Here is a 20,123-nt window from a genome sequence, read left to right as displayed (position 1 = left end):
ATCTAGAGCGAACTCGCGCTCTCCAAACTCGATTACGCAGCCTCGAATCACCTCATTAGCTTCTACTAACTTTCCATTCGCTAATTCGATCGAGTACGGAGTATCTAACTTATTAGCGGCTAAACCAAGCATATTCTTAAATTCTAACGACACGAAGCTATAATCGGCGCCAGTATCAAATAAAACGGATGCATAGCGTTGGTTTACAGGGAACGTACCAGTGACAACATTGGGGTCCTGGCGCGCTTCCCTTGCTTCTATGTTGAAAACTCTTCCGCGGGCTTGGTTCAATTCCGGGCAATTCCTCTTGTAATGCCCAACATCACCGCAGTTGAAACATCCGGGCCTCTGCCCGTTCCCATCATTGTTTCCTGCTTGGTTGTTTCCCTGATTACGATTCATGGCACCCGCTTGGTTTGCATGATTGACCCGATTCCCATCACCTCCATGGTTTCCTTGGGGGCGGTTCCCATTACCACCACGATTATTCCTATTCCCAGATCCTCCTTGGCCTCCTCGGCCAGCACTAGCCCAACAAAAATCCTTCGTATGACCAGACTTCCCACATGATTCACAAAATCTTAGCCTGCAACGACCAGAGTGATGTCGTTGGCATGAGTTGCACTTGGGTTGCGCACCCATATATCCCTTTCCTTTCTTCCTACCACCAGCTGTATCCTGAGCTGGCGCATTCTGCTCTCCTTTCTTAACCACCACCCCGGTGCCCTGCTTGAAGTTTGAAAACTTCCTCTTGTTTCCTCCAGATGACTCCATATGAGTCTCCTTTTTCTTGGGCTCAGCTTCATCAAACTTGTTTAAACGAATTGCCTCCTCCGTAAGAGCCACACTCAAATCAATGGCTTCAGTGATAGTTGCAGGTTTGGAGGAGGTCACCATGCTGATGATTTGAGGAGCTAATCCCAAAATGAAGCGTTCGATTCTCTTGAACTCAGGTGTAACCATGTAGGGTACCACATGCGACAAATCGTGGAACCTCTGAACATACTCTGCTATCTTAGGACCCTCCATTTTTAGATGCCAGAACTCGGTCTCCAATCTCTGAATTTCAGCGCGGGAACAGTACTTCTTGCGCATGAGTTCCTTCAGTTCAGCCCAAGTCAGCGCGTAAGCAGCAGCTTCGCCAAGTGTCTGGACTTGTAGATTCCACCATGATAGGGCTCCATCCAAAAATAGCCCTGAGATATAAGTGACTTGTTGATCCAGCGCGCATTTGCTCATGCGAAGTACGGATTCTGTTTTCTCAGCCCAGCGGACAAAAGCAACAGCACCTCCGGTGCCATCAAAGTTTACGGGCTTGCAGTCCAAGAACTGTTTGTAGGTGCACCCTGCACATACATTATAACGCATGATTGGCATTAGCACTCTTGCTAAGGAAATCCATTTAGGTCATGGTATGTCTTAATGACTTAGGGTTACCATGAGGTGGATTGTTGTTGTTGCCCGTGTTGCCAGAGTTGCTTCCACTCATCCCTCCTTGAGAGGCAGCATATTGAGCAATGGCAGCGGCAATGACCTGCTGTAGTTCGTCCTGAGTCGTAGGCATTGGCTGAGGTTGTCGTCTTGGCGGCATCTTCTAAAGATGTGTTTACGTCGGTCAGGCCATAGTAACGCGTACGTATATAGTAATAGTAATAGCACATAACATCTCATGTTATCAATACTTCAAATACTAATCACACAACATCCCATGTCACAAATATTATACACACAACATCCCATGTCATAAAAATATAAATAAGCAATCAAGCGAATCAAATATGATGAGAATACTGCGATTGCCATATATATCGAGACCACAACGTAAGTGTATCAGTACATCACTGTGTCATACATACATCAATCAACTAGGGGCTACATCACCCCTGTCCAAAAGCTATATCAAATCAGTGTCAAATACATCAAATACATCAAGTATGTGTCAAAAGTCAGTATCATCATGTAGTCTCCAAAATGCTGTGCAATCAAAAGCAATCGCGGTCCTCTCACCAACGTCTACACAAGCAGTACTGATGAGCTCTATACAGATGGCGGCGGAGGAGGGGGAAAGTAAGTGTAAAGCAAGCGGCGTAGCTGAAGCCAGTCCTCCTCCATAGCCTGCTGAGTGCGAATGACAGAGGCAACTTGCTGCTCTAGTGTAAAGAGACGAGCAGCAAAATCTGGGGGTAATGATCGACATGGCTGAAGAGGAGAGTGTATCTGACCATGGCATGAACATGGTGGCAGCTGAGCTCTCTCGAGCTCCTGGAGACGCTGCGTGTGTGACTCGTGCTGATGAACGAAGGACATCAAAACATCCTCTATAGCGTGTCCCACATGAAACGGATGGTATGGATCAGTAGGTGGCATGGCTGGTGGTGTCGACCAAAGCAAAGGCTCACTGGTGGGGTCAAATGGTGCCACATGAAATGGTGAAGTAGAGGGTGGAACAGATGACATCTGGGGCATGAAGGGAATAGACATCGGTACGTGCCCAAAAGGATGGGCTGAAGAGCCCTCTCCAGGCCTCGCTGGAGGTACGAACTGAGGAACCTGAAAAGTGAAATCAACAGGTCGTGTAACAGGGATCTGAGTGGGCAAAGGTGGAACGTCCTCATCAGCAGGCATCCAACCGTGCTGTGCATGCTCATCCGGTGGATCCATGTGATCTGCAAACAGTGCGTGCTCAGGCTCAAGTGGAATGGGATCAAATGGGGGAGCAACAATAGGATCAACTGGTGCAATGTGCTCAACAGGTATATCAGCAACAAAAGGTGGAGGAACAACAGGATCGACAGCAACGACATGATCGCCCTCCAAATGATCATCAACGGGCGGGTCAGCTAGAACGGGCTCAACTGGGATGCCAGCATGTACAGGGTCATGCTCGGGCATAGGATCTAGAGCAGCTGCCTGCTCAGGAGCCAAGGCAAGCTCATGGTCATCAAAAGCCATCTCGAAATCGAAATCGGGATCAATGGGATCAACTGGATCAGCGGGATCCTCCATGGGCTGGTCCATCGGGATAAACTCAATATCATGATCCGGGTCGAATCCCGGAGGAAAAATGGGATCAGAATCCTCTATGTCGTCATGCTCAAATGCAAAGCTCGGAATAGGTGCAGCTGAGGATGCCTGGTCAGGGTCCGAGTCGTGTGCAAAGTGCTGTGCGCTCACCTCGTGAGAAGGTGCGGATGCCACAGACTCAAAGGAGTCTGGGACCGGTGAATGTGCGGGTGAGTCCTCGGCAGGGGCATCAGCGATCATCAGAAGATCGCCAGCGGAAAGAGGGGCTGCATCCGGAATCTCATCCTCAATAGGCTCGTCCTCAAATAGATCAATATCGCCGTCAGCCTCGGCGTCGAGTAGTAAGTCATATGCGGGATAGACGGCTAAAGGAATAGGAGCCGGAATCACTACTAGGGGTAAGTACTCAGCAGGGGGGCCATCCGCAGGCTCATCAGCACCCTCGGGTAGTGCGAAGGGCTGGAAATCGTCGTCGTCCGTGCTGGTGGAATCGGATGTATGCACCTCATGCTCCGAAGATGGGAGGTCATCAGATACGATAGGTAGGGGTCCGGTGGTGTCCGAGTCACCTGTACCTGGTGAGTCCATGTGTCTGTAACACAAGCACAAATATGCACAAATAATCATTCATACAATCGAATAATCACATAAGCTACCAAGTAGGATATCACATAATTCTCCTAGTCCCACTAGCCTCCCAGCCTCCCAGACTGTTCTTCCTAGTCCCACTAGCCAATTCTTCCAGCCTCCCAGACTGACTCCCTAGTCCCACTAGCCAAATCTCCCAGCCTCCCAGACTGACTCCCTAGTCCCACTAGTCAATTCTCCCAGCCTCCCAGACTGACTCCCTAGTCCCACTAGACAACTACCTCGATCCATTAGATCGAGCCTCGACCTCCCAGACCGAGCCTCAGTCTCCCAGACCGAGCCTCAGCCTCCCAGACTGAGCCTAAAATAATAAATAAAATGCGCTCAACATTTGTTTATAAAAACGTTTTGATCTGGACTTAAGTGGTATGCAGTAAAAATGTTTTCGTGAGAGCCCTAGTGATCATAGTCTAGACTCGAGAAGGAATCCTAGTTCGCTATGATCAGAGCTCTGATACCAAGCTGTCACACCCTGGCTTTGCGGAAGCGTGGTTAATTTGGTGTAACTTCTTAATACCATAGCTTAATCATAACCAAGCTATATGAATTAAAAATACGCAAGATCATCCATTAAAATAAAAATACCATAACATTGTCTTAACGGGATAACTCCCTAACAACCATAAACTTGTTCACCAAACATTACAAATTCAATCTTAACATAAACATGATTCAAGGACTGTGACTTGTCTAGGAAAGAGTCACATTCCCCGAACCCTGGATGACCTCGGTGACTAATGCAGCGGGAAAAACATGCCATACCGTGCCAGATCTTTAGTTCCCTGAAATACATGTAAGTTGAAAAATCAACAATAATGTTGAGCGAGTTCATGTGTAAGTGAGTAAATAAACCTTTGTCTTTATCAAAATCCTGGTATGTAGCAAATAAGGAAAAAGAGATCACCAATGGTTTGCAAGGCCATTGATATGTGTGAAGTGCAAGTAGGAAGACTCAAACCTAGCGGATTTATGCGTCGGGCACTAAGTCACCCCGAGGTCCGTTATGCTGGACCTGGGGCTGGGCTCGCTACACCCAGATAGATCTACCGCTCCTGTCCCTCGGTCCTACCATGAGGATTAATGGCCTCAAGTTTCCGCCTACCCACTCACATGATCTAAAAAGTAACCCTCCTTACGCTAACCATACCATGTATAAAGTAATCATAAACATTGTAACATGTATTTCACCCCCGCAGTTTAGAAAACTGAAAACAGTTAAGAGAAAAGGGGGACATGAACTCACAGTCAGTGCGTCGCTATACCAAGTACTCCGAATGTCAGGCAGCTGTGCAACGACCTACATGTGCTAATTCTATTAGACGGATGGCCGTGCCTTAGCTTTATAGTTTAAGTTTTTGGGAAATAGTTAGACAACTATTTCGTGTTTATATTTTGCATTTACTTTGGTAATTAATATCCTTCCCAAGGATGGGGGATTTAATACCTGTGCGTTCAATTTATAATATTAAGTCTCACTTAATATATTTTCATTTCTAATTCCAAATATAAATATTTTTCTCAAAAATATTATATTTTCATTTCACAAAATTTTTCCCCAAAAATAATACGTGGATAAAATATACGTTCATAATCATTTCCGTATAATGCGTAAGTTACGTTTTAGTAATCGTGTGGTAATAATAATTACCGTTGTAACTTATATGTTTATCGTGAAAGCATTTGTATTAGTTTGGATTCATCAACGTTTGTAAATATTATTTTTACTCTAAAAATAATATTTGTGTATTTTCACAAAATAATCATAAACAGTGTTGTGAAAAATATATTTACCAAATATATATTTGTCACGTTTAGTTTTGTGAAAATCCCACCTCCGAATATTTGTAAATAAAGTCGTGGCGAAATATATTTTGAAAACATATCAAAAATAATTCTAACACTTGTAAATAATTCTAAGTGTTATATTTTAGAAAAATTTCGCCAGAGTTTCCCCTGTAACTGGAGGTGGCCACGCTTTCAAGCGTATCATTTTCTTTTACAAAATCATTTCAACACTTCTTTAAATCAACCAATCAATTTCCGACACATCAAACTAGTCGACAAGTATGTAAATCGCATGTTCACATGAACTTGTAGTTTTTCTGAAAACTATAATGTAGATCCCCTTATATTTGGTGGATCTTTATATAAAGTAGCTTAATCTTGTAAAAACCTCGTTTCTAGAATAAATCATCCTTTACAACTTCCCGTCATCTTTCTCAAAGATTGTTATTTTGTCGAAACTTTTCATTTCACAAGTGTTTATACACTTGTGGTTTGTAAAAATCATATTTGTTAGTGTGTCATCCGACTTTTATAAAACATGATTTTCTCGACACTTGGTCCTTTGAAAATACCACTTGCAGATACGTAGATCCGCTAGTTTTAAACATTATTTTACAAGTAAAAATACTTTTACACAAGTTCATGTTTCTCGTGTGGTAGAGTTTCACCTTTTAACCCTTGTACCGTTCGAAACAAGCTTATGTCAAGATCCATGATCTTAACAAAGTCGGGTTAAACGATGATCCGAGCTACCACTACGTAGATCGGGCCTCAATATTCACAACTTTCAAATACTACAACTTTTACACAAGTATTATGCCTTTAACCATCAATATTCATGTATTTAGTAGACTTTAAAGATTCAAAATGCAAGTTTCCGAGTTTTAACCGTTACAAATCTTATTAACCACCTTAGAATGATCTGAGTATGAGTTTTAAGTGTTATACCTCTAGCTCGGGGCTAGGGAAGAATCTATGCGAAAATGTGGTGGATAAAAGCAAGATAACGAGGTCCTTCGCCTTCCGTTAGCTCCAAGGCTCCTTATGCGTGACCCGAAAGACTTGTATGATGTTGGAATGGATGGATCAAAAGCCGAAAATGGGTGGATGTGTGTGTGTGTGTGTGTTCGGCCGTGAGCTAGAGAGGGCAAGGGAGAGAGAGTTTTGGTGAAATGTGAAGTGTATAATCTCTTATGTTTAGTGTAGATTTTATAGACAAAAATCAAGATCATCGTCCATTGGATTCAATGTCCTCTTGATATTAGACAACAAAAATAAAATAATCAAACTTTTGTACCCTTGTGTTCCCCTTTAGTTGGCCGATCTCAATGGGGGGGGGGTCTTGGTTCGATTTCAAGTCTATAGTTGGAGTTTAGTTACGTTAAACCAAGTTAGATTAGGAGTTAACTCGGTTAGTCACATGTTGTGCTTTAACGCGGGTGTTAGGGTATTCAGGGACCCTAACTGGCTCAGAAAAAGATCAATAATATTATTGGCCATAATTTCATGTTCCGGGTTTAGTCCCGTTGTTCGGTTGGATGGTAATCCGTTAAAGTGCTTAAGTAAGCTTTTAAGCGTCGTTAATAATATTTTTAGTGACACTATTTATTTCCCAAAGTGTCAGGAATACTTTCATCATGTTTTGGCACTTTATTAGTTAGCCAGAAGCTAGTATGTAAATAAAAGTGCTGTGTTTCGTGCTTAGAGTACGTTTTAGGCACACCCAGTCATTATATCTTATTCCTAGAGACGCAATTTTACAACCCTTGTATCCCTACACTCACTATGGGTGTAGTAAAATATTTCTGGCTCATACAGACCTTTAGAGGCAGTGTCTGCCTGATGCTGGCTTTATCAGCATGTTCAATAGGTTATCCGTTCTAATGCTACTGTGCTTTAGTGCATCATGTTTGTCACTAAGGTTCAACTTGTAAATAATGTAGTGACGGCAATCAAAGTATGATGCAGGAATATACAAGTACTAGAAATCAAGTAGCAGTTCGTTAGCAATTTCAGTTAAGCACAGTAATTAAGCAGCAATTATTTATTAATTAAATCGTACGGATACCTGGTTTAGTGAGGGTTGCCACATTTAGTGCGATCCATGTCAATGTTAAGCATAACCAAAGATCGAGAGGAATGGGTCGACAAGTTAGCTGACGCTTTACCTCAAAAGGAGTGAGGTACTTACTTGATGATCTTAAAGAACACTGGAGTATATGATGGTTTGACGATTTCTCAGTTCATCAAGAAGATTGAGGGTCAAGATCTTGAACAGCAAAAGATTGCGAGGATGAATAATCCGAGTGGTCAACAAGATGTGAAAATGTATTACAAAGGAAATGTTCAATAGATTGAAAGAAGTCCAAAAATTCAAACTGCGTTTAGTGCTGGAAATTCTTCTGAAAATGTTGATCAAAGTCCAAACAACAGCAGTGGTTTCTCATCATACCCGAGTGTTAATCCAAAAAGTTCAACTTCGAGTTTTCATTCTCAAAGTACAAAAGGTGGTGGTTGTGTGATACACTGCAATATAGCTTTGAATCTTCCAGAGGGTCAAAGCTTTTCTGAAGAAATTGCAAAAGATCACATGTCTTTACTTGCAACTGTGCTACAATCCTATGAAGGTTTGGTTGCAGGGAGGATTGGGAATCCTTTGCTTACGAAAGAGGATTACGATTAGATAAACGCTGAAGAATTGGAACTAATGGACATCAAATGGTGTCTACCCAGTGTCTTAAGTAGAGCTGAAAAATTCAAAATGATAACAGGAAGAAATGATTTTCTGGATGCACATGTTTCTACTTTAGGTTTTGATAAATCTAAAGTTACTTGTTTTCGATGCAGGGAGAAAGGTCATTTCAAGAGGGAATGCAAAAATCGAGAAGCAAGTGAAACAAAGAATCCATTCGGAAAAGATGACTACTACCGGAAAGCCATATATCAACAAGTTGGTCAACAACAACAACAACAAGAACCACAAGTGGCTCATGGTAGAAAAGTAATAGAGGATTCTTCAAAGAGAGCGTGTTTAGTCAATCAAGAAAATTTCAGCTGGGATAAATACATTTCATCCGACAGCAAAGCATGCCTAATCAATCAAGATGATGAAAGGTTACCTGGAGGTTTTAGCTGGGATATGTTTGTGGATAAAAGGGGAGTTTAAAGCTTTCATTGCTAAAATTGTGAAATAACCAGATATGTTTACCGAGTGGATGAAAGCTATTGGTGTTAGTGTGAAGAATGAAGAAGAAAAGTCTGTCTCATCAGATGAAAGCTCACTAAGTTCAGATGAAAGTTCAGAAAAAGCAACTGTTTTTTATCAGACACCATCTGATTCCGGTTCTTCAGATGATAGTTCTGACAAGTCAATTGAGTTTGATCAATCACCAACTGATGACAGTGATGATGATGAAGAAGAAAGACATATTAATGTTGCAAAAAGTCATTTATCTCCTGAAAGCTTTCATTTTTATTTTGTAGATCGCTTGCAGAAGCTGAAGGAGAGACGAGCAACAAAAGAACAAAAGCAAATGAAGTCTGAAAGTGTTGTTAAAAAAGAAGAGACTGTTCAAAATGAAGAAGTTAAAATTGTTGCTGAGGAGATTGTTGAAACTGAGAAGGTGATTAAAGATGAGAAAATCAGTGAAGCAGAAAAGATTGTGGAAGTAATTAAACCTTGCTTAAAATGTTTAGAATCTTGCAAGGAATGTGCAGCAAAAGACGAAAAGTTGGCCGAGCTTGAGAAGATGAAGGAACAATTACTGTTCAATCTCAACTACGTGAAGGAGTCTTATGATGTTTTGAACAGAACAGTAACTGGTCTTCGAAAGACAAATTCTGAAAGAGAAGATGCTTTGACGATGATGAATGCTACAATGATGACTAGGCAAAAAGCAATTAATCATTACATTGAAGATGTGCCAAGCTGAAACAAGAGTTGGAGACTGAGAAAATTGAAAATGAGAGAATCAGGCGATTATTACAGAGTTATTCTAGTTCTGATTATATTATTGATAGAATTTATCCAACTGTTGCAGGTTTCGAAGCATTTCTGGATGAGAAACCAAAGAAGAAAGATATTGGTAAGAAACCGAGTGTTAGCTATAACAAGTGTCCGCCTCCGATATGGGAAGGTTGTTCTCCCAGAAAACCAAATGAGGAGCAAGTTCAAAAGGCAGTCAATATAAAACTGAAGTCTGATATAGCCGATGAATTACCAGAAAACAATGACGTCACTTTCACATCGTCTGACACTAATCATGAGTCTGAGTTAATAAAAAAGGTGGTCGATCAGTTGTTGGATACAGATGAGGAGTCTGAGTCAAAGTCTGAGTCTGGAGGTTCAAGTTCGTCAGTCAACAGTCCAAAACCGTCGGTTAAACGAGCTTACAGTTTAGAGTTTTTGTTATCAAAATCAAATTTGAATGATGAAAAATTCGAAGTAGCATATACTTTGAATGATTCTGACAAATTATATTCTGACAAAGAGTTTCTGTTGGATCGTGTGTGTGACCCTAAATAGTCAGTAAAGGCAGTTCATCATTGTTTACAGAGGCGGAATCAAAGTAAACAACGTCAAACAGCTTGTATCCTTTTAATCTCTTTCTATTACTGCTTTTCTGAGTCAAATACAATGAATTCTGACAAAAATCCGACAGCACCTCGACTCCTAATTCCACTCCAACGTTACAAATGAAATGAACACATTACCTATTTATAGAGCCTGTGATTCCTCTTGAAACAACTCAAGCGGAACCCCTATGAACACTCGAGCGGAATCACCAAGATGTCTATTTGGAGCGGAATTACATGATTAACTGATTTCGCTTGAAATGACATATTTGTCATTTCAAGCGGAATTACAACATTAAAACCACTTTTTGATATCCAAGCTCCAATCTAACCTATCTAGACCTAAGACTCGATTAAGACGTAGTAAACAGACATTCAGTGCACCAACAGACTCCCCCTTGGATGTTGACGAAGTCTTCGGCGTCGAGTCTTCAGTCTTTGTCTCTTTCCAACTTTGTCTTCTCATGTAAAAACTCTTTCTTCACAGGTTCACGATCTCATCCTATCTCTATCTACAATCTCCCCTTTGACTGATGATCCAGAATTCTGACTCCCCCTTTCACAGACTCCCTCTCTTGGAATGCTGGGAATTGAATTTCTGGTTCAAACTTTGACTATTTTAGCCGTGGGGATTTTAAAATCCATAACCTGTTTCTCAAACATATAACATTACAATCTATTGATTTTCAACAATAAATCACAATCTATCAGCTTTAGAAATCCACTCAAGTATTCAGGTCCAAGTTAATGACCCTGATTACTCAATTAATCTACCAAGTCCAACTTAATGACCTTGGTTGATCTTTGACAAATCAAACTGATTTTAGTTCAAAAATTTTCAAACATATTCTGAAAATAACAAGTTTCAAATTAATGAACTTGTTGTCAACGTTTTAACAATCAGATTCTAACTAGATAAGCTCTCCTCATCCTCCAGTCCAGAAACTTCCTGCATCTGCTTCAATCTCTGAGATTCAGACAATCAACTTTCTACTCTGGTTTGTCGGAAAATAAAGCAGAAATGAAAAATCTTTTTGGATTTTTAATAAAGTTTCTAAACTAGAAATGAAACACAGAAACTTAAATGCAGAATGTAAAGAAAGTAAACTATTTACAAACATATTTTTGGTGAGCGTGTTAGGGAATCATATCAGTTATAGGACAAGTCACTAGTACCGTTAAGCTTTAATTTCATACTCAGATTTAAACAATTCATGTAGATTGTCGATATACTGGTCCATTTAAATTCTCACACAATTTTCAATCTATTCAGGATACGAATTAGGTGTCTTAAGAACTTAACTCATTCACGTGTCCCACCTCTTGAATATACTCCCGTATCCAGATCCCAATATTCAGTCTTACAGGTGAGTATACCACAGATGATATCTGTAAGGGGTTAGATGCGAGGGCCGTGAGAGCTCAGGTCGATACTTCCGTATACGCAGAGAGATGACGGCTTCGTCTTTCCGGTGTGTCCCCTTTAGAGGATCTTTTTTACAACAGAAATGACTATCAATTTTATTGTTTCGTCAATTTGCTGAGGGCGATGCTATGTTTCAAGTAATGCATAAAGTATTATTCGGGGACTAGGTCAGAACTTCCATTCAGCAAAAGTCCAGGAATAATACCCCAGATATCACTGAGTATAAAGACCTAATATTTCAGAAAGAAGGACCTTTCAAACGAGATTTCAGGGGTTACCTATATATCCAAGTAGTATTCCCCACGAAATAAGTAAGTTTGAATTTTAGGTTTATATCCCGAACAAATTTACTAAATGTGTAAAAACCTATCGACACATCATCAGTGAGACTGTTTAACGCTTTTAAACTTTACAAATCTTTAGCGTACAGTAACTGTGAAACTGATGTACTATCATTTTCCCTTTTTCACACAAGCTCTTTTTCAGTTTTCTATTGTTTTTGAATTTTTTTAATTTTCTCATGTTTTTGTATTTTTGAATTTTTTACTGTTTTTGTATTTTCTGAAAATATATCTACTCCCCCTAAATACCAAAACAAGTAAAAAATCGACAAACCATTGCAGATTGTTTCTCATCATCATCTACAACAGTACCTTCATCAACGCCAATAATGCCATCCGACACCGAGAGAAGCTTCATACCATTTAGTTTTAAAAGAAATTTAAAACGTGTTTTATCAAAAACTTTGGTATGTAAATCAGCTTTCTGATTGTCAGTGTGGATTTTCTCAATTCGTATCAACTTCTTCTCGAAGCAATCTCGGATGAAGTGATGTCGAATTTCTATATGTTTTGTTTTAGCGTGATGTACTGGATTTTTCGTTATATTTATTGTGGCCTCATTATCAACAAATAGAGGTGTGTTAAGAAACTGCAAACCGTAGTCGCGCATCTGTTGCTGGATCCACAAGATCTGAGAGCAGCAACTGCTAGCAGACACATGCTCCGCTTCACATGTGGATATCACCACAGACGTTGTTTCTTACACTGCCAGGTGACCAGACGAGGTCCAAAGAACTGGCATCCTGCTGTTGTTGATTTTGCATTGACTTTGCAGCATCCGAAATCCGAGTCGGAATACCCTTCGAGCGTAAAGTCGCCTTTTCTAGGGTACCACAACCCCAATGTTGGAGTTCCTTTCAGGTAGCGTAATATCCTCTTCACAATAACCATATGTGAAGCTCTCGGGTTAGATTGAAATCTTGCTGCGAGGCACGTTGGGTACATGATATCGGGTCTTGAAGCAGTTAAATACATCAATGAACCGATCATGGAATGATAAAGTGTCTCATCTACCCTGTCTCCGGTGAGATCTGGGTGTATCCCATGATTTGTCGCTAGTGGGGTTGATGCTGGAGTAGAACCTGACATTCCAAATTTCTCTAGAATATCATGAACGTACTTTGTCTGATGAATGAAAATTCCCTCAGGTAGTTGATCAACTTGTAGTCCCAAGAAGAATTTCATCTCCCCCATTGATGACATTTCGAACTTTTGCTTCATAACAGATTCAAAATCTTTGCACAGTTTCTCATTCGTTGACCCAAATATTATGTCATCCACGTAAATCTGTACGATCAGAAGATGTCTGTCGACCTCTTTGGTGAAGAGAGTGGCATCCACTTTCCCTCGGATAAAGCTGTTGGCTAGTAGGTGTTGAGACAATGTCTCGTACCAAGCTCTCGGGGCCTGGTGTAAACCATACAGCGCTTTGTCTAGCAAGTAGACCTTGTTTTTTGTGGATTGGATCGGTAAAGCCTGGCGGCTGTCCGACATAACCCTCCTCTTTAACCTTCCCATAGAGAAACGCCGATTTTACATCTAGCTGATATTACTTTGAAGTTTTTCCATGATGCAAATGCCAGGAAGATTCTGATCGCTTCTAGTCGAGCCACAGGAGCATACACTTCAGTAAAATCAAGTCCCTCATGTTGACTAAAGCCCTGAACAACGAGTCGAGCCTTGTTTCGCACAACTACTCCCCGATCATCTCTCTTACACTTAAATACCCATTTTGTGTTGATCTTCCTGTGACCTTCAGGTAAATCTACCAGCTTCCACACTCCCAATTTCTCAAACTGACTCAATTCTTCTTACATAGCAATGACCCAAGAATCTTCAGTAAGCGCCTCTTTGTAAGTTCGCGGTTCGATCTGCGAAATAAAACAACTCAATGAAAATTCAGTTTGTAAAGGTGCTACTATAGAATAAAAACATGTAAGTCCTTGGTCAATTTGACGTCTAGTGCGAACGCCTGATTGTAGTTCTCCTATAACCAGCTCCTCTGGATGATATGAAAGAGTTCGTGGCATTGCTTCGCCTGGAACATCTACTTCACCTTCCAGATTAGTAACATTCTGATTTGCACCATGTTCACCAACTGGGTTTGTTTGACTCGAAAGCTGAATTTGCTCCCCCTCAGAATCTGAATCACCATGATCAAATACGGGCATGTTCTCAGATTCTTGATTATCATTCTCTGTCGTTCGATTATCTTGAGCAACTTCATCTTGTTGGACATCGTCATGTTCACCAGCATTGCTTGGACCTGCTTCATCGTCGTTCGAAGTTTGTCGTGGTCTCCATGAATAATCGGCTGGGAACCTTTCCTGCGAAGACTCATACTCTCGCAAAATATCCAACTCATCAAAGAAATCTTCTTCTTCTTCTTGTTCTTCCATCATGTCAAACGAATCCCACAACTTGACATAATGATAACGCCATGAATCTCCAGGATTCTGCGGCGGCATTGTATAACCTTGACATTCAACATTTGGAGCTTCAATAATCCGCTTCAGACTTGGAACGAAGACACGTCGTAATGGACTTGCATAACCAATGAATATCCCTTTAATGCTCTTCGGACCAAACTTTCCAAAAGGCTCTAGAACTGTATAGGGTGACCCGAATGGTTCGAGATACTTCAGATTCGGTTTGCGGTTATTGATCAACTCAAAGCATGTTTTGTTGAATCTCTTGACAGTGAGAACTCTGTTGAGCGTATAGCATGCGGCGGAAACTGCTTCTGCCCAAAAATTTATCGGTAACTTTGAATCAGCAAGCATTGTTCTAGCCGTTTCGATTAGCATCCTGTTTTTGCGTTCTGCGACTCCATTCTGCTGCGGAGTGTACGGAGCACTAAACTCATGCAATATACCTTTTTCATCACAGAATTCTTCCATTTTGTTGTTCTTGAACTCAGTACCATTATCACTTTTGATTCTTTTGATACGCCTTTGGTACAGATTTTCAATCTTCTTGAACAACGCCATCAAACTGTCAAACGTTTCATCTTTGGACTTCAAAAACGATACCCACGAAAATCTGGAATAATCATCAGTAACGACCAGACAGTAGTAATCTCCTGTAATACTTTTGACATTCACAGGACCAAACAAATCCATGTGAAGTCTCTCCAAAGGTCTTGATACTGAATTGACTTGCTTTTTAGGATGTGACTTCTTCTTCTGCTTGCCTTTGATGCAGCTTATGCACTCCCCTTCCAGATGAAAACCTTTCACATGAACACCCAAAACTAAATCATTATGCACCAGGTGATTCATTTTTCGTAGGTGAATATGACCCATTTTCCGGTGCCATAATCTCGATTCTTTTTCAGTTGCTTTTGACACAAAACAATGAGCCTGGCCCGTGGTTGTAGTAGCTACACTCATATCCAACACGTACAGATCATTGACTCTTGGTGCCCTCATGATAATCCATTCTTCAGGGATAACAAATCCTGGCTTCATGATCAAACATTCTTTGTCACTGAAGTGAGTGGTATACATCCTGTCACAGATCTGCGAGATACTCAGCAGATTGTTCTCCAGCTTAGCAATGTAGTTAACTCTTTCAAACGTCACAATCTGTTAGGATCTGAGTTTGGATTGATTGTGATTTGTGTTTGAATTTAAATGAACAAATGGAAGAGTAGTGCAGCGGAATTTAATGGAAGCAAACTTTTCACAATCAAATAGAAGAAATGCTATCAATCATACATTTTCAAACACTGAATCAAATGATTAAATTTATATTTAAACTCTGATTACAATGCGTGTATGATATGCAAACTCCCCCTCAGCCCGAGCTCAGTGTTTGTTCGTGCAGAAAGAAGATGGTGAAAGAGCTAAACAGAACAGTACAGAGTACTGTTCTATTTATAGGCACTTGCAAACCACTGAGCATCAAAGCTGACGTCACCATGAAAGTGACATCTAACCTCCTAACAAACTCTAACCTCTGATCTATACAAACACTGCTATGCTAACTACTGATATTACATTTCAATACATAAAACAGACTCAAACTGCTGTTGCATCCTTCCACTGCTGTGAACCCAGCAGTTCTTGTCATGATCAGTAATGCTTGAACCAGGGCAGTAGATTGAGCAGCAGAGCTTTAGTTCTTCAATCAGACTTTGTCTTGGTCAGCAGTTTACATGATCAGCAGATAGGAGGTCAGCAGATGTTGAAACCACTTTCAAGGGGAGAGACTTGCAACCAAACATCTGCTTATTCTGAATCTACTGCTGTGATCCAGTTTTGGCTTTTATTATCTGTTCCTTTGGTAGGGTTCAATCCCAACAATCTCCCCCTGGAACAGATAATGCCAAAACTCTCCATTATTGTAGATTTTTATTGCCTCAACAACAGTTCCCTTATTTGCCCTTTGAATTGTAGTTCAAAAGTCAAGGCATCTGTATCATCATCATCCCTGCTAAGTGGAAGATCAAGGAGATCCTGCAAATCTTCAAGTCTTAGGCCAAGAGCTTGTTCCCTTGTAAATTTCTTCACTTCGCCATCCGCCCTGACCATAGTCAATACGTGGTTCTGTTATCAGTTTTCCACTCTTGTATTTTTAGGCGTAATGGGTTTCTTGGGAGATTTTTATTTGTTAAGGAGTTTGGTGATGCTGGCCTATTCATAACTGGCTGAGCAGTATGTGCAGATTTTTCCAGTTCAGATTCTTCTTTCAACATTAACAAAAGGCCCTTTTTCACAATGGCATTTCCAGTAAGTATATCTTGAACTGTTTCAGAACCTAACTGGCTTTGTCTCCTTTTGTAGATGGCAGTACCAGCAGGAGCAGTGGTTCTTTTGGGATGTGGCTTTGATGATCCTTTGAAACCTTTGCTTTGGAGTAATCAGGTTTTTGTGGAGCTGTTGGATCTTTCTTCCTAAGCTCTTCCAACCTTTTGTAGGTGGCCCTGACCCTCGCTTCTCCCCACTTAGACACAGAGTTCTTTGACCCATATTCAGCAATTATCAGCTCCTCTTTCATTCTCTTCAGCTCTAAAGCCTTATCAGCTTCAACCCTTTTGAATTTTTCAGGGGGAGTCTGCTCGACCTTATTCTTGATCATTTCATGAATCCTGGCTACTTCTTTTTCAAGCTCAGGAATGGTCCAGTTTCTGTACATGTGTTTCTCCCCCTTGTATGTCTTGTAGGTCATGATATTTTGAATGTAGTCTTTTCTCAAGGACTCATCTGCCTTTTCAGAGATTTGCTGACATACATTTTTTGCAAACTGTTCCAAAGCTCTGACCTGTGTAAGTAGAAACTGATAGTTTTGTTGATACTCTCTATCAGATTTCCCTTGTTTGTTTTTGATTGAGATATCCTCTGCTTACTTGGCCTTGATTTTCGAGTATTCTTCAATATTTGTTGGCCTGGGATATCCTTCAATCGATGGTAAGCTCCTTTTGGCAGGGTTATCCTCATAGTAGAAAGACTTAATTTTATCTCAGACTGTTACAAGTTCAAGAGGAAATTGAACACCTGCAGGAGGTAAGGGTTTGTACATTTGAGCTGAAGAGAGAGGAATGGGTTTTGGAATTGTGATAAGTGCTTGGGATTTTGAAGCTTTTGGTGGTGGTGGTGATGGAGAATCATCATCTGATATGACAACCCTTCTCCTTTTTATTTTAGGGAAGACAGATGATGTTTTGGGTGGATCAGTGGGAGTGATTTGGGTGACAGTGGTTTGTGACTGACTAACAGCTGTTGAAACAACTGGTGTTTCAACCACTGTAGTCATTACAACAGATGTTTTAACATCTGATGTCTTCTGCTTTAGAGCAGGAACTGATGGTGGTGGTAAGGCAGTGGTAGTGGTGTGTGTTGAAGTGGTGTGTGTTTGAGTGGGAGCAGTTGTTGTAACAACAGATGTTTCAGCAACTGTTTGGATGGAGGTTTGATGTTTGTGGCTTTTGGACAGTGGTTTTGGAGTGTGCTTTGGAAGGCTGGATGGTGTGGATTTGGGTTTCCTTACTTTTCTAGTAAGATTTCCTTTTGGAATCAGATTTTGATCATCCTTTTCACCAGAACAACCCTGCGCATTCAGCTCTATAAAAGCTCTTTTCTCCTTATTCCACCTTGCTAGATCCTTTGCCGCTCTATCCTTCTTTACACTTATGATAGCATCATCAAGTGCATTCTGGGTAACATCAACCTTTTTACTACCATCTGGCAAAGGAATATCTCTGAGCATTGCATCTTTTTCTGTGTCAAGGTATAGCCCATTATCAATCCCTTTCTTTACCCACTCCTTAGTTTTCTCCCCCTTTTTGGCATTATCTGCAGGGAGGTCATCAATATAAAGTACAGTCGGAGGAGCAGTGCCAGTGGTTGTCAACAAATGGGCCTTAAGAGCCTTGATGTCATCGTTTGTATCCCTGAACCTAGACTCCATTGCCTTTTTGAGACCTTGAACATGTTTGGCATGTTGGTGCTCGGCCAACTGAAATTGTTGATGGAGAAAAGGTTGAAAGAGGTTCCAGAGCTCATTTGTAACATCTGCTGGTGGTAGAGCAGGTGTTTGAGATGGAACAGCAGTGGATGGTACCTTTTGAATTGTTAACAACTGTTGCAGCATGTCTTTAATTTCTGCAACAGATGCGTCCAATTTTTCAACACGTTCCGTCAATTCTTGGTACTTTAAACCATCACCCAATTTAATGGGATCATCTGATTTCCCACTAGCAGTGGTTTTATCAGAAGTGGAGGTGGGGAGTGTACTCCAAACATCAACAACTGATGCCCCTTTTTCTTGGTACTGGGGTCTTCTTCCTTCAACACTTGATAAACTTTTGATTGAACCAGTGGTTAATACAAACTCACTAGCAGATAACAGAGGTGTTATGGAAGGAATTGCCTCCAAGGAAGTCTTATTGATGTAACCACTGTCCAAGTGTAAACCTGTAGGTTCAACACTTGTAGTGGCTGCTTCACTTGGAATACCACCAAGAGTTACTTGTAACTCAAGGGGTGTAACCTCCTCAGGTTGTGTTGGTGGGTTAGCAAAGATTGATACATCAAGCCCAGTCTCATGTTGAAGTATTTTCTCATGAACAGGTGAGTGAGAAGGACTGGTTTGTGCTAGGTTCAAATCAATTGCATCCAACAGCAGTTTGGTGTTTGGTGGAATTGGGGATGTGAAGGTGGGTTTAGAAAGCGGAATTGCCCCGGGTATTGGGCTGTGGAGGATGGAAACGAGTGCTTCCAGAGCCTCATGATGTGGTGACCCTATTTGTACAACCTGTTCTTTTTGTGAAGAGACAGGAGGAGTTTCAGGTATGGGTTGAGATATTTCTACCAACTGCTGTGAGGAAGTAGCAGCAGTGGTTTGTTGTGATTTTTGTGCAATCACAGGCAGTTGCTCTGGTATCTCATCCTCCAGAGTTGCCTTTTTGATGGGTTTGGGGGGGTTTTGATTTTTCTTTTTCTGTGGCTTGTTGGTAATTTTAGGTGTGGGTTTCAAGACAGTTGTTTGGCTGCCTTGACACCTTGAGCAGTGGGCTCAGCAGCAGATACCTGAGGAGCAGTGTTTGCTGCTAAAGTCTGCTCAGGCACCTCTGCTTGTGTTTTACAAGGCGTTAACATTCTTGAAAATGTTTCAGCAGTTAAGCTGTTTATTTGAAAAGATTCACCATGGTTTATTACCGCAATATCATCCTTACTGAACTTTTTCTCAAAATAATAGCTTTAGAATCTTGGAAACAGTACGAAAGATTTTGTTTCAACATTTTTAACCAAATCATTGAAAATTGCCTTGGAGTAGTTAAGATTTTCTCCTTGTAAAATAGCATACTCCAAGTTTTGAATTTTCAATGGTATTTCATTAAAGGAGGTGGTTTTGTTTGAAACACACTTAAGAAGGGTATGAAATAAAAATCTGGTTGCAGAAGGGAAGAAACCTTTTTTGTAAGGTATCCCTCTTCATTGTGTCTGCATACCCTCTCTCAATGAAGTCTGTTTTTAACTCATTTTTAGGGAAAGAATCTTTACCTTCCTGGTCAGCGAGCTGAAAGACCTCAGATATTGATTGCGGTGTTATTCGGACTGCTTTCTTCTGCAGAGTAGAGTTAATGGCTATGATATCTTCTCCTTGTTTTTCAAGGATGCAATTTTTCCAAAACTCTCTCTGAGTTTGCAGGTAAATGGGTGCATTAGCGGTCAACAAAGTTTTGTACTTTGAGGCGTTGAGTATGTCGAGGATGGAATCAAATGTATCGATGTTGCCGGGTTTTGTGAGAAGACCCAGTAGATTGTGAGATGGTTTGTGTGGGATGTCGGTGGAGGTAGCCTTTTGAGAGGCCCCTTTTG

This window comes from Helianthus annuus, chromosome 4, assembly GCF_002127325.2.
Source record: "Helianthus annuus cultivar XRQ/B chromosome 4, HanXRQr2.0-SUNRISE, whole genome shotgun sequence".
In the NCBI taxonomy this organism is placed as follows: domain Eukaryota; kingdom Viridiplantae; phylum Streptophyta; class Magnoliopsida; order Asterales; family Asteraceae; genus Helianthus; species Helianthus annuus.
This window is presented reverse-complemented; position numbering follows the sequence as displayed.